The 22,664-nt window shown below is 43.6% G+C and overlaps 1 pseudogene; it reads left to right on the top strand.

The window, feature by feature from the left end:
- Positions 1 to 329: 329 nt before the first annotated feature.
- LOC145356536 (sulfotransferase 2B1-like) overlaps positions 330 to 22,664 on the top strand; it is a 33,337-nt pseudogene continuing 11,002 nt past the window's right edge.

Raw genomic sequence — 22,664 nt, forward strand, 5'->3', positions numbered from 1 at the left:
ATTCCCGCTTCCTGTCCCAGGCCCCGCCCACTATACCGCGACACACACACCCCCCCCGCCCCGGGCCCCGTACATACGCCGGACCACGCCCAGTGTCCCAAACCCCGCCTTCTGGCCCAGGCTGTGCCCCGGCCCCGCCCCTATACCAAGATCTGTCCCGAGCTTGCCCCGGGCCCCCTTGGCCCCGCCCCCCTGTCCGGGCCGCGCCCCCCCCCTCCGTGGCCCCTGCCCCGCCCCGCCCCCTCTGAGTCCCCGGGCCCGCCTCCCCGTCCGGGCCCCGCCCCAGGGCGGGCGGCTCGAGCGGCGGGTTGTCTCTCTGTCTCTGGAGGATGGCGGAGGGGGAGTGCTACCTGCTGTGTGAGGGGATGCTGCTCCCCAATCACCTACACTCGGAACACTGCCTCAGATTCGCTCGTGAGGAATTCCGGGTCCGGGATGAAGATGTTTTCATTGTCACTTACCCCAAATCCGGTGAGGAGAGGGATGAGGGGATGAGGTGAGGTGACGGGAACTGGGGAGGATGACGGTGAGAGTGGGGCTTGTGTGCGGGTGAGTGTGCAGGTGGGTAGTGGGGGTTATCGGTGGAGGGTGCGGGGGGGGGGCGGTGGTGCGGTGCCTGTGGAGGCTGCAGGTCAGGGTGGGGAGTGGGGTTGGAGGGTAGGGGTGGGGGGTGGAGTTGGAGGGTAGGGGTGGGGGGTGGGGTTGGAGGGTAGGGGTGGGGGGTGGGGTTGGAGGGTGGGGGTGGGGAGTGGGGTTGGAGGGTGGGGGTGGAGGGTGGCGGTGGTGGATGGATGGTGGGGGGTGGTGGTTGGGGTGGCGGATGGAGGGTGCCTGTGGAGGGTGGGGGTGGTGGTTTGGGGGGGGTTGGGGTGGTGGATGGAGGGTGCCTGTGGAGGGTGGGGTGGTGGTTAGTGGGGTGGGGGTGGAGGGTGGGGGTGGTGGTTGGGGGGGTGGATGGAGGGTGCCTGTGGAGGGTGTGGGGGTGAGTGGTGGTGGTTGGGGGGTGGGGTTGGGGTGGCGGATGGCGGGTGCCTGTGGAGGATGGGGGTGGTGGTTGGGGGGGGGTCAAAAGACTGAGTATCCAGAGTTTCTGGGTATGTTAAACTTCTAATAAAATTATAAGTCTGAGCTCCACAAATCGTAAGCAGGTGACTTTTTGCTTCACCTTTCTGTAATTTCATTCACAGCAAAGAAATAGTGGAGTCTTTCAACATATTAAGCCCAGTGTTCAATCTCTGGTTCAAAAGGATTGACTTTCCCAGAAAGGAGCAGTTTTCTGACTGTAACACCACATTCACACCCTTTCCTGCTTCCCTACGTACTCTATGAACAGTATGCTTTGTCTGTGTAGTGCAAGAAACAAAACTTTTCACTGTATACTAATACATGCAACAATAACAAATAAAATAAAATTTTTTAAACCTCATGTTGCCGCAGAGACTTTTTTAATATAATGGGCAAGTGGCGCCAGGGACTCTAGTTTGATTCCCGGCTTGGGTCACTGTCTGTGTGGAGTTTGCACATTCTCCCTGTGTCTGCGTGGGTTTGCTCTGGGTGCTCCGGTTTCCTCCCACAGTCCAAAGGTGCGCAGGTTAGGTGGATTGGTCATGCTAAATTCTCCCCCAGTGTACCCGAATAGGCGCCAGAATGTGGCGACTAGGGGACTAGTCACCACAGTAACTTAGAACATAAGAACATAAGAAATAGGAGCAGGAGTAGGCCATCTAGCCCTTCGAGCCTGCCCCGCCATTCAATAAGATCATGGCTGATCTGTCGCTGCTCAGTTCCACTTTCCCGTCCTCTCCCCATAACCCTTAATCCCCTCTCTTATCAAAAACCCATCAACCGCGTCTTAAAAATATTGAGCGAGGCAGCCTCCACCACTTCAACGGGCAGAGAATTCCAGAGATTCACCATCCTTTGAGTGAAGAAGTTCCTCCTCAACTCCATTCTAAACCGCCCCCCCCTTTATCCTGAGGCTGTGCCCTCTAGTCCTACTGTCCTTTCTGAGCGGGAAGAGCCTCTCCACCTCTATCCTATCCATCCCATTCAACATCTTATACGTCTCAATGAGATCTCCCCTCATTCTTCTGAACTCTAACGAGTACAAGCCCAGTTTATTCAGCCTCTCCTCATAGTTCAACCCCCTCAACTCCAGAATCAGCCTAGTAAACCTCCTCTGCACTCCCTCCAAGGCCAAAATATCCTTGCGTAAGTGCGGCAACCAAAACGAGACACAGTACTCCAGCTGTGGCCTCACCAGCGCCCTATACAGCTGCAGCAAGACCTCCCTACTTTTATATTCAATCCCCCTCGCTATGAAGGCCAGCATCCTATTAGCCTTCCTGACCACCTGCAGGCTGGGTTTTTGCGACTCATGCACAAGGACCCCGAGGTCCCTCTGCACCGTCGCATGCTGCAGTTTTTCGCCACGTAATAGTCCTTCCTACCATTATTCCTACCAAAGTGGACAACCTCACATTTGCACACCTCACATCTATGGAGTTGCAAACGTGCTGAACAATTTGCAGTCATCAGCGATCACCCTTACTTCTGACCTTATGATGGAAGAAAGGTCATTGATAAAGCAGCTGAAAATGGTTGGGCCTAGGACATTACCCCAAGGAGCTCCTGCAGTGATATTTCGGAGCTGAGATGATTGACCTGCGACAATCACAGCCTTCCTTTGTGTCAGGCATGAGTCAAACCAGCGCAGAGATTTTTCCCCTGACTCCCATTGATTCCAGTTTTGTTCAAGCTCCTTGATGCCGCGCGCAATCAAATGCTGACTTGATGTTTGGAAATAGAGATAGTTTAAGTAATTTATATTTGCATTGTGTGCTAGCGGTAAGGTACAAGCATACGTTTAATTTTTGTTTCTGTATTTGGGTACTAAGAAACAGTTAAAATTCAGTTTAGCATCATGTTAAATAAATGTGCCTGCATGTCTTTTGGTTTATTTCCTCACAAATCTGCCTGCATTGTAATAAAGGTTTCATAATGTAAAATCAATTTTAAGAAATGAAGCTGTTGCTTAGCAAACAGATGGTCAACACTGAGAAAGCAGAAACAGTTAGTCAGTTTGGACCAGGCAGCCTAGAGGCAAGAAGCTGCCAGGACAAGAGGGACAGAAAGAAAATTGCAGACATTCCAGAAACTAGGGAATGAGAGTTCCAGGAAGCTAAAAGAACAAAGAAAAGAAGTCGGAAACAGGGTTCCATTCAGCGAACACAGGAGCAGAGAGAGAGACTTCCAGTTAAAGAAGGGCTGCAAGATGCATAACTGGAGACGTTGGCTAGTGAAAAGGCAGACGCCCTTGGTGATGCTAAGGTTGGTGACAACCTGTGAAACGGTGTTCTGTTGGTATGGCTGGGCACCTGAGAAATCCTGTGGAAGCTTGAATGAAAAGGGGTGCTCCAGGGCAGAGGAATACTGAAAGGAGAGGTTGAAATCCTGGATGTGGATCCTTGTTGAGGGTATCTGAGAGAATGTGTTTGGGAGAAGATTCCAAAGTGTGTTCTTCTAGAGAGGAATTTGGACACGTTTGTGGAAGTCAGAGTTCCAGTGAGACCAATTAATTCTGTGTCGCAAGCATCTGGGGAGATTTGATGAGAAATCCACAGAGGTTGTTTTGGGCGGTATCTGTCACTTGGCTTCAGAGTGTGGTGTGTCTGACCACATTTCACCTGTGTTTACATGTACTGTGTATTTACTGAGGACATTAGCGTATAAGTTAGATTCTGTAACTTATGTTATCCTTACAAAGTTCACAGTAACTTCATTGCAGTGTTAATATAAGCTTACTTGTGACACTAACAAATAAACATAAAATCTGTAAAGGTACAGCTGGAGTGAAAGACTAGTGCATTATAATTGATCTTTTCTTGTTCAATAAATGTCTCATTCTTTTTGTGAATCTGTTCATCCACTATCTAAACAAAAAACAAAACATGATCTATCAAGCTGGTGTCCAGTTGCAACATCAGTTGGGATTGTGTCAGTCACTCTCACCTCACCTCTGGACGTTAGTTCGTTTCCATGTTTGGACCAAGACTATAATGAGGTTAAGAGCTGAATGACCCTGGCGGAACCTAACTTGAGTGCCAGTGAGCAGGTTACTAAGCAAGTGCTGCTTGAAAGCATTGTTGTTGATCCTTTCCATTACTTTGCAGATTGAGAGCTGATCGATGGGGCAGTAATTGGTCGGCCTAGACTTGTCTTGTTTTCTGTGCATAAATCTTACCTGGACAATTTTTTACTTTGCTAGGTACAGACCAGTGAGGAACAGCTTGGTAGGGATGTGGAAAATTCTGGAGCACAAGTCTTTAGTACTATTGCTGGTATGTTGTCAGGACCCATAGCCTTTGCAATATCCAGTGCCTTCAGTTTCTTGACATCACATGGAGTGAATCAACTTGGCTAAAGACTCGCATTTGTAATGTTTGGGATCTCTGAGGAGCCCAAGATGGATCATCCACTCAACACTTCTGACTGACGGCTGTTGCGATTTCTTTAGCTGGACTCCCCCATCACTTAAATTGGGGATATTTGTGGAACATCCTCCTCCAACAAGTTGTTAAGATGCTTATCACCATTCAGAATTGGATGTGGCAGGACTGCAGAGCAGAGATCTGATCTGTCTTAAGTCTGCCTATCATAAGCTACTTCCGCTGTTTGGCATGCAAGTCCTGTATGCAGCTTTACCAAGTTGACAGCACATGTTTAGGTATGCCTGGTGCTGCCCATGGCATATCTGCCTGCACTTTTCATTGAGCCCTTGAGGTATATTGTTTATAGAGTCATAAAGGGTGAAAACATAACCTCTGTCCACCCTCAGTGCAGAGATAACTGGATATATTCCATTTTTGCTGCTTGAGACTTTTCTGCAACATCAAATGGCAAGATGCAGACCCTCACACCAAAGTTCTTGCAAATTGCTGCATCCCTGGTATCCAGAGAATACTGATCAGAGCTCCACTTTGTTGGAACAGCCATCTAGTTTGCATGGAAGATTTCCACATTCCAAAGGTGGTAAACTACAGCTAGTTGGAACTTGGAACCTTCACCATAGGACTTTCCAAACATTCTGAAAACCAATCTTAGAAGCTGACTGGTTAGATCCCACCACATGGAGAGAAATAACCCTGGATAGATGCAAATGGAAGAAGTCTTGATCAAGCAATCACAACATTTGAGGAGAACGCAGTAAGGTTCCTTCAGGATAAGTGAGCACACTGTAAAAGCCATGTGTAATATCTACAATCAGATCTGCAAATCAAAACTAGGTTTGATCATAACTCAAAGAAGCAGAATAACACTCAATAATCTGGCCTCCACAACCTTCTGTGGCTGATTCACTACTCTCTGGCTGAAGAAATTCCTTCTCACCTCTGTTTTAAAGGATTGTCTCTTTAGCCTGAGATTGTGCCTTCTGGTTCTAGTTTTTCCTATTAGCGGAAACATCGTGTCCACTCTCTCCAGGCCTTGCAGTTTCAATAAGATCCCCCCTCTTCCTTCTAAACTCCAACAAGCACAGACCCAGAGTCCTTAACTAAAGCTCTTCATTCCAGGGATCATTTTTCTGAACCTCCTATGGACCCTCTCCAAGGCTAGCACATCCTTCCTTAGATATGGAACCCAAAACTGGTCACAATATTCCAAGTGGGGTCTGACCAGAGCCTTATGCAGCCTCAAATGTACGAGATGGTACCATTCCTTTCCTTGCTGAAAACTCATCCATTAAAATGACAGGAGAATTTGTCACATTGGAAGTTTGCTTTGTCGGTATCTTTAATATAATGAAAATTACGGATTATTTTGTAACTCAGTCCAAAACGTTAACTCTGTTTTGCTCTCTACAGATGCTGCCAGGCCTTCTGAGTATTTTCAGCATTTAACTGTTTTTGTTGTAAAAATTAGGCTTTGTCCATTGAAGTGTGAATTCATTTTTAACGGTGCAATAAGTCTCAATCACTGCCAAATAATTACTTTTACAAGTGTGGAACTCATTCCTTCAGGATTTAGATATTGTTGGAAATTTTCAAGAAGATTTTTTTCACTGTTTTCCTTGTATTTCAATTTTGTATTTCTTGTCCTCTTTATTTCTCTTTCTGAGCATGATTTTACATTGAATTAAATACTCTTGTACCTCCTGGTTCAATCTCTGCGTGTGTCAGTAAGGATTCTTCAATTCAATTGATTGACAAGTCATTTTGTTGCTTTTCTTGTTCACAAGTCCCAGATCTCCTGTGGAGAATGTTGTATTATACCAGACTCCCAAAGACTATAATTAGCCACTCAGCCTGCAAAAATGCGTGGTTGCAAGTATTTGCCGCAGACCCAAAAATCAGGATTATTGTGTCCATCTTTTATTCTCTAACAGCTGTCGGTAATTAGAATGATACATTTTCTAACCATCCACAATATCCTGAAGATAATTCCTGATGGTTCTAAATGTCAGCATAACACCAGTTAATCAGTGTTTGCTTCAGAAATCGAATATTACTGCCTGGGAAGGCATTCTTTTGGTCTCTCAATGTGAAAGGCTATTAGAAGATTTAAAAAAACTACAAGTTTTTATTCGCAATCCAGCCAGTGGCGGCACAGTGACAGCCAAAATTGGTAACTATGCTACATGTGGCTGAGAGGTTGATAGAGCAAGCGTAGCAGGTTGGGTAATTTCAGTTCAGTGTCAGTCCTGTAGGAGGAGATCAAAATCAATGCTCCTGATCAACATTTTCAAAACTTGCTGCTGCGGCAGAGGAAATGTACCTAGGGTGAGGGAATTCAATCAAGTGTAAAGACCAGAAAAGTTGGAATAGTGGTACAGCAGTTTAGCACTGCTGCCTCAGCACCAGGAACCCAGGTTCAATTCCAGCTTTGGGTAGAGTTTGCACATTCTCCCCGTGTCTGCGTAGATTCCTCCGGGGACTCAGGTTCCCACAGTCCAAAGGTGCGCAGGTTAGACTGATTAGCCATGCTAAATTGCCCCTTAGTGTTAGAGGGATTAGCGAGGTAAATAAGTGGGCATATGGGGATAGGGCCTAGATGGGATTGTTGTTAGTGCATGCTCGATGGGCAAAATGGCCTCCTCCTGCTCTGTAGGAATTCTATGATATCCTTTCCCCTCTCTGTACAGATATCTTTATCTTTCAAAAGAAAGGGAAATGTTAACTAATCAAAACTTATTTTTAAATTTGCCATCTAGTTTTTCATCAAGTAATTTTTAAAATCATTTAAAAATTATGATGGATAGATTTGTGTTTTCCATTTGATAACCGTGTGATATTTCTTTCCAATCGTTGTAAACAGGTACTACATGGATGCAAGAAATCCTCCCCTTAAGTTACAGCATTGGAGATCTAACATCCGTGCTGACAATTGCTAACTGGGAACGGGCACCATGGTTGGAGCACATCAGATCTACATTGTTGCTGGAGAACAGGCCATCACCTCGGCTTATTACATCACATACTCTGTACCATCTGATGCCAAAATCCTTCTATGCATCTAAAGCAAAAGTAAATTAAGAACATAAGAAATAGGAGCAGGAGTAGGCCACCTAGCCCTTCGAGCCTGCCCCGCCATTCAATAAGATCATGGCTGATCTGAAGTGGCTCAGTTCCACTTTCCCGCTTTCTCCCCATAACCCTTAATCCCCTTGCCTACCAAAAACCTATCTACCCGCGTCTTAAATATATTTAGCGAGGAAGCCTCAACCACTTCAACGGGCAGAGATTCACCACCCTTTGAGTGAAGAAGTTCCTCCTCAACTCCATTCTAAACTGCCCCCCCCCCTTATCTTGAGGCTGTGCCCTCTAGTCCTGCTGTCCTTTCTGAGCGGGAAGAACCTCTCCACCTCCACCCTATCCATCCCTTTCATCATCTTGTACGTCTCAATGAGATCTCCCCTCATCCTTCTAAACTCTAACGAGTACAAGCCCAGTCTACTCATAGCTCCTCATAGCTCAACCCCCTCAATTCCGGTATCAGCCTAGTGAACCTCCCCTGCACTCCCTCCAAGGCCAAAATATCCTTGCGCAAGTGTGGCGACCAAAACTGCACACAGTACTCCAGCTGTGGCCTCACCAGTGCCCTATACAGTTGCAGCAAGACCTCCCTACTTTTATATTCAATCCCGCTCGCTATGAAGGCCAGCATCCCATTTGCCTTCTTAACCACCTGCTGCACCTGCAGGCTGGGTTTTTGCAACTCATGCACAAGGACCCCCAGGTCCCTCTGCACTGTTGCATGCTGCAGCTTTTCGCCCTGTAAGTTATTTCAGAGTTTAGAGAGCAGAGTGCAATTTTTACTAGGTTTTCTTAATTTTTCTGTGCGTTAACTTCTGTGTGAGCCAACAACCTTGCAACTAATCATCCAAGTGTTATTTTGATCACTTATGAACCTAAAAACATTAACTGTAAATTGTCTTGGGATGCCCTGAGGTCATGAAAGGTGTTATACGAATGTAAGTTCTTTCTTTAAATAGTAAGAGATTCAGCAAAGGTAATATGTTATAGTGAAATCAAATAAAAGTAAATTACTGCAGATGCTGGAATCTGTAACAGAAAAAAGCTGATATTTCGAGCCTAGATGACCCTTTGTCAGATCTTTGACAAAGGGTCACATGGACTGGAAATGTCAGCTCTTTTCTCTCCTTACAGATACTGCCAGACCTGCTGAGATTTCCCAGCATTTTCTCTTTTGGATAGTGAGGTCAGATTTGTTCTTGCCTGATATTCACACAAATTTTCCAGAAGTAATGGATAGCACTGAAGTAAAACTCTACTATTTTTTCCATTTATTTACCCACATAATTTGAATGCCTCTACTGCTGCACTTTGCAATCAGCTAATCATGCAGAGCGGTTATCACAGCTGGGACCTTCTTAGTCTGTAAAACTCAATGTCATAAGAGGCATTGTGTATACCTCCTGATCAGTTGAGTGGGAGAGGGGAGGACTTTATTTACAAGTTTATATAAAAAAGCAACACTTGGAACTAGCACTTTCTGCAGAAGCCATTCTGCCCAATGAGTCTGCTCTGACTCTTTGACGGAGCACCTTAGCCAGGCCCCAGCCCTGTAACCTGGTGGATAGCACCCCGCTAATACCCCTAACCTACACATCTAGGGACTGAAGGGCAATTTAACATAGCTACCCACCTAACCTGCATATCTTTTGACTGTGTAAGGAAACCCACACAGACACGGGGAGAATGTGCAAATTTCACAGCCACCCAAGGTCAGAATACAACCTCGATCCCTGGTGCTATGAGGCAGCAGTGCTAATCATTGTGCCACCATGCACCTCTTGTAGGTAGGGGTAGGAGAGGAGCAGCACAAAAGTCAGTAGTTCTGGTAATTATTCATGTAGAAATTTACTCCTCATAGTCTAATGGTAATTAGTTCAGTGTTTTTATTGAGTTTATTTTATGAAAAAAGTACAAAAAATGTATAAATTCTGGTGACATTTATGAAGGGGAGGAGAAATCAGGAAATTTTGTTATGATGATCAACTTCAAAGGGTGAAGATTTGTAAAACCAGTGCACCTCACATGATGTACTTGGGAAAGTCTTATGAAACGATAGTTGATTTATGGTCAGTTGATACATTCAGTCGTGAGTTATATCTATCCCTGATGATGTTATTAATGTTATTGTTTAAGATTATTTTCAGGGGAATATAGGAACATAGGAATTAGGAGCAAAAGTGGGCAAATTCAACCCTTCGCGCCTGCTGTGCCATTCAGTCAGATCATAGCTGATATCTCCCTAGTCTCAAATCCACCACCTCACCTGTTCCTCGTATCCCCTTACAGCTTTTTTCATTAGAAATATATCTATCTCCTCTTTGAAACAATTCAACAATTCAGACTCCACTGTGCTATGGGGCAGCGAGTTCCACAAATTCACCGCCCTCTGTGAGATGTAGTTCCTCCTCTTCTCAACCTATACCTGTGACCTCTTTTTCTAGATTGCTTCATAAGAGAAAACATTTGGTCTATATTTACTTTATAAATCCAAGGGGAATCGGATCCCCTCTCATCCTTCTAAACCCCTGCGAGTATAATAGTTTGTTAAAGCAGCAATCGGTTAAAGTTGGGATGAGGTTTGCTTTCGTGATGAAACAAATATTTTAAAACTACAGATAGAGCAGGCTAGATGGGCAACTGAATTTCTTAAGCTTTTATTGTATTGTATTTTAGAAAGATAAATTTCACCTTCAATAAATTTCATCACTCAGAATGGGAATAGAACATAGAACACTACAGCACAAACAGGCCCTTTGGCCCACGAGTTGCGCCGATCACATCAACATCTACCAATCTATAGACCTATCTATAACCCCCAATCCCATTAAATCCCATATACTCATCCAGGAGTCTTTTAAAAGACCCCAGCGAGTTCGCCTCCAGCACCACTGACGGCAGCCGATTCCATTCACTCACCACCCTCTGAGTGAAAAACTTACCCCTAACATCACTTCTGAACCTCCCTCCCCGCACCTTAAATCTGTGTCCTCTCGTAGCGACCATTTCAACCCGGGGAAACAGCCTCTGAGAATCCACCCTATCTATTCCTCTCAACATTTTATAAACTTCTATCAGGTCGCCTCGCAACCTTCGTCTCTCCAGGGAAAAGAGTCCCAGCTCCCTCAACCTAACTTCATAAAGCATGCCTCCCAGTCCAGGCAACATCCTTGTAAATCTCCTCTGTACTCTTTCAATAGATTCTACGTCCTTCCTATACTTGACAATTGTGGGAACTTGGTGCTAGCATCAAAAACAGTTTATATTCATCCGGCAGATTGAGCGGACGAGACCAATGGAAGGTCCAGTGGTCAAGAAGGCGGTCTCTGCAAGCATCATGGAAAGCAAAAAGCAGGACAAGACACAGAAGACATCCTGGTCATCCACTGTGCCTAGTCCCCTCTCCAGCCGTCTTGACTCTTGTCTTGCCACTGGATCTAGAGGGGAATTGGGAAGAGAGAGTGAGGCTGACGCTGTGCAACTCTCCCTTACTTTAATCCAAATCAAGCACTAGTCTCGACACTATCATCTACCATCAGTCCACACACTGCTGATGAGAGCGCAGACACGGTGGGCAGGTGATGTCATCCGTACGTCAGACGAGCACATAACCAAGCAGCTCCTTTTTGGGGAACTCTCTGCTGGAAGGCGCTCGCATGGAGGCCAGAAGAAACATTTCAAAGACACACTCAAGGTCTCCCTGAAGTCGCTTGACATTGACACGACCACCTGGGAAACGCTGGCACAAAACCACCCTACCTGGCGCTGCCTCCTCCACAAGGGCTGTCAAGCTTACGAAGCAAGGTGTATTGCTGAAGCAGAACTTAAACGCAAGCTGCGCAAGTCCAAAGCCACCAGCGCAACAACTACAGTGTCTACACAAGTCTGCCCAATATGTGCCAGGACATTCCGTGCCCGAATTGGCCTGATCAGTCATCTTCGGACAAACCGCAACCAGCCCCAAAATGACTACTGGTGTCGAGATCCTCATCGATGACGATGGACGAACAACTCCATGAAACCTAATGCTTTTCAAGTTGATGAATAACAAATGGAACTGTGGGAGAAAGTACAGATCTGAGAAATTTCTATTGATATAACCTGAACTGAAATGTCTTTACTATTTACAAGATTGAAAGTTGAAACACTATGTCTTCTTTGGTCCTTTATGCTACCATTAACTCTCCCTTTGTCTTGTGTCAATGACACCTTTGTCAATCTCTTCTTAGCTGTGACCTATTCCTGACCTATTCTGCCTCACCTTCCACAACCCCTGCTCCAATTATATAATCAATCACATTTCTACTCCACTTTGGCTCTGAAGAGTCAGCCAGACTCAAAACAAACTCTCCACAGATGCTGCCAAACCTGCTTGGTTTTCCTAGAATTTGCTGTTTTATTTCCAGCATCTGCAGTATTTTGCTTTTATCTTAATTGCTAATTTGCCCTGCTATTAAATACACATAACGGATAGCAAGGTTTTTAAGAGAAGCATATCCAAGTCGCAGAATCTCTTGATTTTTCATTTGAAATTTTATTAATAGCTTGCAAAGGTGAATCCAACATTTTAACACAACTTATTGACTCTGATGTCTACGTCCCACATCTATGTTCCCTGCAGCATGTTTCACAAGACATTCAATCTTTCGTGTCTTTATTCTTGTTGACAATCTCCATACAATCAAAAAGGTTAATTAACACAATATCTCGGTTTTCTACGTGAAGGTGGTTGCTAATTTTGTATGCATTTACTGTGATTTCAATTTTTTTGATGCTCCAATGTGTATATTGTCAATGTCTTTCATGACCTTTTAGTATCCCTATAGTACAGAAGGAGGCCACTTGGCCCATTGAGCCTGTACCGACGACAATCCCACCCGCGCCCTACCCTGTAATCCCATATATATACCCTGCTAAATCCCTGACACTGGCTGGCATCTTTGGGAGGAAACTAGAGCATCCAGAGGGGAAACAAGGAGATACAGGCAGAATGTGCCCGCTCCACACAGTTATCGGAGGGCAGAACAGAACCCAGGACCCTGGTGCTGTGAAGCAACAGGGCTAACTACTGTGCCACCGTGCTTACCCCTCTAAGTTGTTTCAACTCTCAATCTTGTAAGTAGTAAAGACATTTCAGTTCAGTCATTCATATCAATAGTGTGCTATTGGTTTCAGTTGATCAGAGCTAATACAAGACAAAGGAGAAAAACTGCACATTTCTGACAAGTGTGTTTTTCTAAATTTAAAGGCATGGGTGCAAGTTGTTCTGGACTGGCATGATGGAGTTGAGTCTGTACCTTGGATCCACTAAAAGGCAAAACCAAATAGAGCAGTGCGTGCAAAATGGTGACACTGACAGATTGATGAAGAAGTTTTCAAGATTACGTTCTGTTGTTGGCATGGACTTCACCCTGTATTACAAGCGCTAATTGCATTGAAAACCAAAACACTGATTTTACACAAATGCATTGGTCCACAGTCTTGACGGCAATGGAAAGTATACAAAATTTATTTATTAGTGTCACAAGTTGGCTTACGTTGCAATGCAGTTACTGTGAAAATCACCTAGTTGCCACAAATCAGCACCAGTTTGGGTACACTAAGGGAAAATTTAGCATGCCGGTGCACCTAACCCGCAACTCTTTCCGTCTGTGGGAAGAAACCGGAACACCTGGAGGAAACCCACACACACGCGGGGAGAACATGCAGACTCTATACAGACAGTGACCTAAGCCAGGAATCAAACCAGGGTCTCTGGTGCTGTGAGGCAGCAGTGTTAACCACTGTGCTACCATGCTGTCTTCATCAAAGGAAAATTAAACATTCCTATTCACTTTGAAGTCTAATGATTCCACATAATTACATTCACTAAAGATCATAAAAAATATTTTGATACTTTGTCACAAAACAATTTCAGACTTTTTTTGTCTTTAGCCATTAATTTTTCAGCTGTGGCACTCTAGGATCCATGGAAGTTAAGCTATGAAAGGTTTTCTTTGTCAGCTGCCTTCGGTGGACTGCCAGTTAAGCAGATGAAGACCTGAAGCAATTGCTGTTTTATATCCTGAATTATGCTTAACAAGATTCTCTCCTCCAGGCCCATGATGTTGATGCTGGATTCAGGTAGTATTTGCATTATAATTGTAGCACTAGAACAATGCATGAAGACTTTGCATTGGCTGTGGGTTTAGATGAACCCTAAGCAACAGAAGAGACGACAGATCTTTCATATCCTAGAGAATGCTTTGTCAAAAAGATTTGGGAAGCTAAAAGATCTAAGATTCCAGACTCTGATAACTCCTAATTAAGTCCGCTGGGGGATTTGCTGAGGAGATTGCAGATCTTCCGATGCCTTCAATAGCTCATTGGCATCTGATAAATATTCAGTGGCTTGAAAAGCAGTAAATATTAACATCTTCAAAAAAGGAGGAAGAGGCACACTCTCAAATTACAGACCTGTGATCATGAAGAAGTATATGCAATTTTAATGCCAGAATTAGATTGGATTGATGGCCTGAAAGGTAGACTGCATAGGATAATGCAATTCACAAATGTAATCCAACAGGATTTAGGGTTTCTTGTGTAGAGTTTATTTGTGTAAACAATTGAAGACAGTACATTGTTCAATATATCTTTTTGCAGGTGAGGCTGAATTAGTTGCAGTGACTCAAGTGCAATTATCCAAAGGTATCTGGACAGACCAGCTCACTGAGTAGAGAGGTAGCAGATGGAGTTCTAGATTACATAGAAGTGTGGAGAATGTAACTTGCTTAGTCTTGAAAAAGATCAGGGATTTGGTGGGCAGGCCATTAAAACTTGGTTCACAAACAATGGAAAAATTAATTACTTGAGAGAATATTAGAAAAGAGGATACAGATTTGTAGGTTCCAGAATTTTGACCCAGCAATGATGAGAAATGGTCATACGTTTGCAAGTGTGATGATATTTTCATATTTTTGAGGATACTGTGTCAGTCTGTGGGGGTGTGTCTGTGTGTGTATTTGCATTGAGATCAGTGAGGATTTAGATTTTTAGCTGTTGAATTTCAAAGGGAGGTAAGGAGCTTACAACTTAAGGAAAGGTCATAAGTAAAGGGGGTAGGGCAGTAGAGAACATGAAAGATTTTTATATTTTGAAGATAGGTTCAGAAAGATGTTGTGAACAATGGTTTTCAAGATTAAAAAGTTAAACATATTTAAGGGAAGATTGGGAGGTGTGTTGAGGAGAGTTCCATATAACATCCTGCAATATGCTCTACACAGACAGAACTGTGAAGAGGTGAAACTAACAGCCTTCAGACACCCCAGAGAAGTGTCTAAGTGTCTGCTTGTTGCAGAAAGTAGAGCTTTCTTCTAAAGCCTTTTACGATCTTCTACGTGGTGGGAGGAGGGGGGGAGTGACAGAGAGACAGAAGCCATGTGACACATCTTCCCAAGAGCAACAGTGTTAGTGTTACTGAAATTTTTATCGATTTAGTATCTATAGGGACTGTTCCCAAAGGGAGTGTTTATTTGTGAGTTTAACCAAGTAAGAATATTTTGGAGAAATGCTCTGCAAGACTAATTATTAAATGTGTAAACATGATCTTGTCTGTTTAAGTTTTCTCTTTGTTTGTTAATAAGTGATTTAATTTCCGATTAAAATCTCAGCATTGTTGGGATTTATGATTCCTGACTCCAGCATATGCATACATTCTTATAGTAAATACAAATGGAAAATCGTTGTGATAGCTTGCCGAGTTTTTGTAAAATGTAGAAGCAGAAGCAGACGTAGGTAGTTTGGCACATCTAGTCTGCTGTCCTATTCAATGAAATTTTGACTCGTCTGATATAATCCTCAACTCCGCATTCCTACCTTATCCCCATAACCCTTGATTCCCTTACTGATTAAAAATGTGTCCACCTCAGCCTTTGTGATTTAGTTGGCATGGCAATTACCACCTTTCAAATCATGACAGAAGTGTGACTTGTGATGTGTGACTAGGAGGTCAACTTATAGGTGCAGGTGTTCCCATGTGCCTGTGATCCTTGTTATTTAAGCCAGTGGAATCACTGGTTTGGAAATTGCAATGTTGTGGAGATGCCGGTGTTGGACTGGGGTAAACACAGTAAGAAGTCTCTCAACACCAGGATAAAGTCCAACAGGTTTGTTTGGTAGTAAATGCCACTAGCTTTCGGAGCTCACTCACCTGACAAAGGTGCAGTGCATATTGTAAATGGTACACACTGCAGCCATCAGTGTTGGTGGTGGAGAAAGTGAATGTTTAAGGTGGTGAATGGATTGTCAGTCAAGTGGGTTACTTTATCCTGGATGGTGTCAACACTCAAGTGTTGAGGGGCTGCATTCTTACAGGCAAGTGGAAAGTAGTTCCTCACACTCCTGAGCCAGTGTCTCCTGGAAAGGAAGGACGCAAGCAGAAGGAATAATCTACTTCCCTAAGAAACAACTATTATGGGAGATTGCCAATGTCTATATCAACAGTTGATCACTTTCGAAATGATGAGTATGCAGAGCAAAACAGCCAGATAACGAGAGTTCTGATTGTCCTGCATGCAAGCGCACACTGGGTTTGAGGGCGAGATCAGACATGTTTGAAAATTTTTATTTTCAAGAGTAACATCCTAACAACAAAACACCCAATTTTTTTTGGTTCTGTAGGTCATTTATTTGGTTTGCAATCCAAAAGACGTTCTTGTTTCTTTATTTTATTTTCACACACTGGCCACCTTCCTGGATAACCCGGGTAGATACGATGTATTTCTGCAGAAGTTCCTGGAAGGAAATGGTAATACAAACTGTTACACTAAGTTTAAAACTGTAGCTCCAGTGGTGCTAAACCTGGAAAAGGATCAAATTTGTGATTTAGTTTCATAAACATGCATACAAAACTTGTTTAAATTAAATCACTTGAAACAAAATTAAGAGTTCTAGATTTCAGAAATGATGTGGAGTTGCCGGCGTTGGACTCACCTGATGAAGGGCAATGAAAGCTCATGCTACCAAATAAACCTGTTAGACTTTACCTGGTGTTATAAGACTACCTAGATTTCAGAAATAAAGAACAGTTAGCTCTGTTGACGTGCCCCTACACCAACTGTTAGGCTAGCTAGGCTAGTTTGCGGAAGTGACCAAAACTAAAGTAGGGAGAGAACAGAAGGCAGAGAGCAAAAACTGGTATGTTAACTGGTCTCATCTGATGGACTTATTCGCAGCTTTGATGCAGTTACACAAATATTTAAATTACAATTCATTTGAGTGGTTTCAGGAATGGATTTTATCTTTCATATCTAGCATATATAAAAAAGTGGGTAAATGCTTGTTTTTTTTAAAATGTATTTATTAGTGTCACAAGTAGGCTTACATTAATACTGCAATGAAATTACTCTGGCACCTGTTTGGGTACACTGAAGAAGAATTTAGCATTGCCAAGGCACCCTAACCAGCGCGTCTTTTGGACTGTGGGAGGAAACTGGAGCACCTGAAGGAAACCCACACAGACATGGGGAGAACATACAGATTCACACAGATAGTGACCCAAGCCAGGAATCAAACCTGGGTCCCTGGCGCTGTGAGGCAGCAGTGCTAGCCCCTGTGCCACCATGCCACCCCGGGATAGTTTTCTGCAGCGCTGCTTCCTGAGGCCAACGAAGGAGCATTTCTGATTATCTGAGGAATTTTGATTGGGATGTATACTGTAATCTTCAGCGAACATCCACTTTGGACCCAATGATGGGGGGAAGGTCATTGATGATGCAGCTGAAGATGGCTGAACCTAGGACAAAACTAGAAGACAAAATACAAAAGTGAGAGGAAAAAGCACAGATCCAGATGAATAGGAAAGATACAAAGAACAATAAATGCATAACAATGCAGATGGTGATAGCTACAAAATGAGATATTAAGAGGCTCTTACAAGGGACATCAATACCAAGGCGAAAATGTTTTTCCACTTTCAGGAAAGTAAAAGTGGGCACAAGTAATCTTGGATCCTTTGAAATATTGCTTCCGCTATACAAAGCTCTGGTTGGACCACACCTGGAGAACTGAGGGCAGTTCTGGGCATCATACCTTAGGTAGAATGGGGCAGCACAGTGGGGGTTAGCAATGCTACCTCAGTGCCAGGGACTTGGGTTCGATTCCTGGCTTGGTTCACTGTCTGTGTGGAGTTTGCATGTTCTCCCCGTGGCTGTGTAGGTTTCCTCCCACAGTCTGAAAGATGTGCTGGTTAGGTGCATTGACCCAAACGGGCACCAGAATGTGGCGACTAGGGGAATTTCACAGTAACTTCATTGCAGTGTTAATGTAAGTCTTACTTGTGACTAATAATAAATAATCTAAACTAAACTAGTGTCCTTGGAAGGAAGCAGTTTAGATTTACCAGAATGATTCCTGGATTCCAAGGTTAAATTGTAGGCCATGATTGCATCAACTGCATTGTATTCTTTGGACTTTGATCAAATCACCGATTAACTTATTAAAGTTTTCAAGATATTAAGGAGAACAACAGGGTAAATGGAGAAACTATCTCTTATGGTTAGAGAATCTAGGATTAGGGACAAAGTCTAAAATTATAGTCAGACCTTTCAGGAGCGAAATCAGGGAACAATTCTACATGCAGAATCTGGTAGAGGTTTGGAATCTCTTCTAATCAAGCATTAATTACATTTGCAGTTAATTTTAAATTTGAAATTGATAGATTCTTCTTGATCAAAACTATGACAATCTGGGGAAAATATTTGATTTTGATTTATTATTGTCACATGTATTAGTATACAGTGAAAAGTATTGTTTCTTGTGAGCTACACAAAGCATACTGTCCATGTGATGGAAAGGAGAGGGTGCAGGATGCAGTGTTAGAGTCATAGCTAGGGTGTAGAGAAAGATCAACTTAATGAGGTAGGTCCATTCAAAAATCTGATGGCAACAGGGAAGAAGCAGTTCTTAAGTCAGTTGGTACGTGACCTTAGACTTTTGTATTTTTTCCTGACGGAAGAAGATGGCAGAGAGTATGTCTGAGATGTGTGGGGTCCTTGATATACTGGCTGCTTTTCTGAGACAGCAGGAAGATTAGACAGAGTCAATGGATGGAAGCAAAAACAGAAAATGCTGGAGAATCTCAGCAGGTCTGACAACATCTGTGGGGAGAGAATAGAGCCAACATTTCAAGTCTAGATGACCCTTTGTCAGAGTATTTTACTTTTATCAATGGATGGAAGACTGGTTTGCATGATGGACTCAACATCATTCATGATCCTTTGTAGTTTCTTGCAGTCTTGGACGGCGCAGGAGCCATACCAAGCTGTGATTCAACCAGAAAGGATGCTTTTGTGAGAAGTAGTGTAATTTTTAAGGCTGCAAGAGCCAACAGTACAATCAGCAGTGATGGACGAGTTCAGCAGCATACACAAAGGGGGAGGCACATGACAGACAGTTAACTAGGTTACACGAAACAGATAACCACAGTGATGAGATTAAGCGCAAAATGGGAGTTGAGAGAGTGTTAATTGAAGGAATGACACAATACAAGCCATTTACAGTGTTTAAAGTTAACAAGGTTAACAGCCAAATAAGGGGGAATAACACAATACAAGCCATCACAATGTTTGAAAAACAGTATAAAATGTGCTGCAAATCTATGTAAGGTGTGCCTATTTTGACTAGACACCCGGTCTTGCAAGAACGACAAATAAAATCTTGCTCCTTCAGAACTTGACTTGACTAAATTGTTTAACTGTGAGCTGTGTTTCTCACAATTGGGGGCTCGTCCGGGATCCTAACATCCCTGGTAGGGAGGTTGCCAGTGACAACTGGGAAGACGCGTCCCGTTCCAAATTGAATGGTCCCAGGTGTTCATCGGTGGGCCTCTCTGCCACTGACTGTTGAGAATCCTAGGAAAGTTGTTCTGAACGAGTAAGTGGGAAACGATAGGCACCGTCGTGTGGTCGGGCAACGCTGTGCACAGACCAAGGTAAGAAAAGTGACTTTTAAGTATTGCCTTGGCGACCGGGTCGTGGTAGGTAAACCATGGGAAGTGGGGGTAGTAGGACAAAGTCCCCCGGGAAAGGTGCTGGGAATCCGCGGAGAAAGGGTGGGGCCCCAGGGAACATCCCTCCAGAAAGTCCTTTGGGACGGATGTTGGAAGAAGGGTGGGGCCCCAGGGAACATCCCTCCAGAAAGTCCGTTGGGAAGGATGTTGGAAGGTTTGGGCACTAGTACTAGGGATAAAAACAAGACGACAATGATGAAATATTGTGTTTTGTTTGGGTGAAGGAACCAATCAGGAGTCCGTCCGTCTTCTGGCCAAAGTACGGTTCGGTTGAGGATTGGGTTTGTCAGATTCTTAATAAATATGTGAGACAGAAGCAGCCGGCGTCCCAGGAAGGAATTGATCATGCAAGTTGCTGGATAATGTTAATTTAGGGGCTGCGGGGGAGGTTATGTGATGAGGGAGCAGAGGAAAGTCGAATAAGGGAGGTGCCCCTAGAGGCACTGGAGTTTGTGGATGGGTCACGAAGTATATAGATGGATCAGCATGAATGGGATGGACCTACAATTGGTCTGAGCAGAAAGAGGTAGAGAGAAGTATGTCAGTGGAACTGGGAACCCTGACATGGGCTTTTACTGAGGTGCGGGGAGAACGCTAATAGTGGTTATGTATTTGGAATTGTGCATGACTATATGACTGTTTGAGAGAGAAAGGGATTTGTCACGACATGAGGCACCCGAATCAAACATGGTCAAATTTATTAGAGGCCAGTGAGCTCCCATCAGTAAAGGGTTAAAAAGAGACAAGCAGGCTGACTCTGTATGGTACAGAGAGAGAGAGAGAGGGTGTAACTGTGTAATTGAGACCCTCATGTGATGTAATAGATATAGCCAATCAAAGTGAATTGCTTTAAGTTTTTAAGTTTACTAAATTATGTAGGGATCGGACAGAAATTTGAATTCTGCCAAGTGGGAAAGGTGGCATTATATTGCATCTTAAAGTTGTGAGGAGAGATAACCATTTAGGCACACAGTAGATTTGATTTTGTACTTGCCTGTGTTGGTTACAAAGGCAGAGCTGTAGAAATAATTAAACATGTAGATTGCACATTAGAATGCTTTCAGTATTTCTTCGTGCATCTGTGCTCCAAGTGATGTTTTGTTTTATTGTACCAGAATTGTAAGAAGGTGCAAGGGTCTTGATTTAGTGAGGATATTTAATGGTGATAAAAATAAATCTCATTTTGGATTTTCTGAATCAGGCTTTAGTTAATTAAACTGCTGTACTTTGACTCACAATTAGTCTCAGAGGTATCTTTACCTACAAGGATTGGTGCTGAAACCTGGGATCTGTTTACGGGTCCGGTTGAATGGCCACAACTGGAGCTCCGGAACAGATTACCAAATTTAAGGGAGTGAATCAAAGTACAGTAGGTGCTCATCTGTGATGAAAAAGTGTGAGTGTGTGTGAGAGGTCTGAGCTGAGCACGTACAGACAAGGAGGCATCTGTCTTTACACCTAGCCCTAGACCAGTTGTTAAGAGGGGTAGCCCCCTACGCAAAGCTCAGGAGTTTGAAGTGGGTGTAAAGGCTAGAGAAGGATGCCTGGGATGTGATGTTCAGACGTGAGTAAGAAAGAAAGCCGGCTTAATAGTGTGAGCTTAAAGGTGTAAGCTCACGAGTGTAAGCGGTGGTACGGAGGGGACTGATCACCCCTGATAGGTATCACCGGACTGTGATAAGAGCGACCTAGGGGTGGGATCCATTTCACCCACTAGATCAACAATGGAAATGATTGGAAAAAAAAAAGGGACAGAACTAAGAAAATTGGAATTCTCTTAGTTTGAATTAATTGAACAGGTTTAAACCAGATTAATTGAACACATCTCAGTCTTGGGTAAAAAAAATATTGGGCTGACGACAAGGAGAAAATTAAAACGTCAGAATCACAGATTAGAGAGTTAGAAAAGAGAAACCAAACAAAGAAAATAGCAGTATTGTTAATACATCAGTTAGCTGGACTAATTGAACAAGTAGTCACTTCCACTAAGAAGTGGAGTGGGGATAAAAAAGATTAAGGAATTAGAATTCAGAGTAAGGGAACTGGAGAAACAAAACCAAGTGTTAGAAGACTACTGCAGAGGGACATCACCTCCCTACCCCGGCAGTATGACCAAATAGACCCGATAGTCTGGGCAGGGGAAGGAAACCGAGGGGGATTAGACGCTCCTCCTCTGCAAATAAATTTAAAAAAAAGGAGAGACGGTGTGTGTTAAGCAATACCCTATACCTTTGCAAGGAAAAAAAGGATTACAGCCAGTAATTGAAGGATTGGTTAGAGATGGACTGTTAGAACCCTGCATGTCCCCTTATAATACCCCTATATTGCCTGTAAAGAAGCCTGAGGGAACGTACCGCCTGGTACAGGACCTAAGGGCCCTGAACCAGATAGTGACGATGCGACACCCCATTGTCCCTAATCCTTATATTTTATTAAGCAAGATTCCTCCTGATCACGGATGGTTCAGTGTAGTGGACCTAAAAGATGCATTTTGGACATGCCCTCTGGTGGAAGAAAGTCGAGACTTATTTGCTTTTGAGTGGGAAAATCCTATCACAGGACGGAAACAGCAGTTCAGGTGGACAGTGCTCCCACAGGGGTTCAGAGTCACCAAATCTTTTCGGTCAAGTCTTACAGCAGGTGTTAGAAAGATTTAAAAAGCCTGATGAAATCACGTTACTACAATATGTAGATGACCTACTAGTAACAGGAGGAGGAAAGGAAAAGGTAATAGAAGCCACAAATAGCTTATTGAATTTTCTGGGACAACAGGGATTCAGGGTGTCAAAGAAAAAGCTGCAGTACGTAGAGAAGGAAGTTAAATACCTTGGACACCTAATCAGTGAGGGAAGGAGAAGAATAGATCCAGAAAGAATACAAGGAATCCTAGATCTAAATATACTATGGACTAAAAAGGAACTTAGGAGGTTCTTGGGATTAGTAGGATACTGTAGATTGTGGATCAAAGGGTACGCACAGAAAACTAAACAACTATATTTGAAGCTGTTAGAAGAAGAACCTAATGTTTTAAAGTGGACAGAGGATCTAAGCTGATAATAGAAACGAAACTCCCTTGGACTAAGTGCTTA

Source organism: Carcharhinus amblyrhynchos, chromosome 21, assembly GCF_965287045.1.
Source record: "Carcharhinus amblyrhynchos chromosome 21, sCarAmb.v2.hapA, whole genome shotgun sequence".
Classification (NCBI taxonomy): Eukaryota; Metazoa; Chordata; class Chondrichthyes; order Carcharhiniformes; family Carcharhinidae; genus Carcharhinus; species Carcharhinus amblyrhynchos.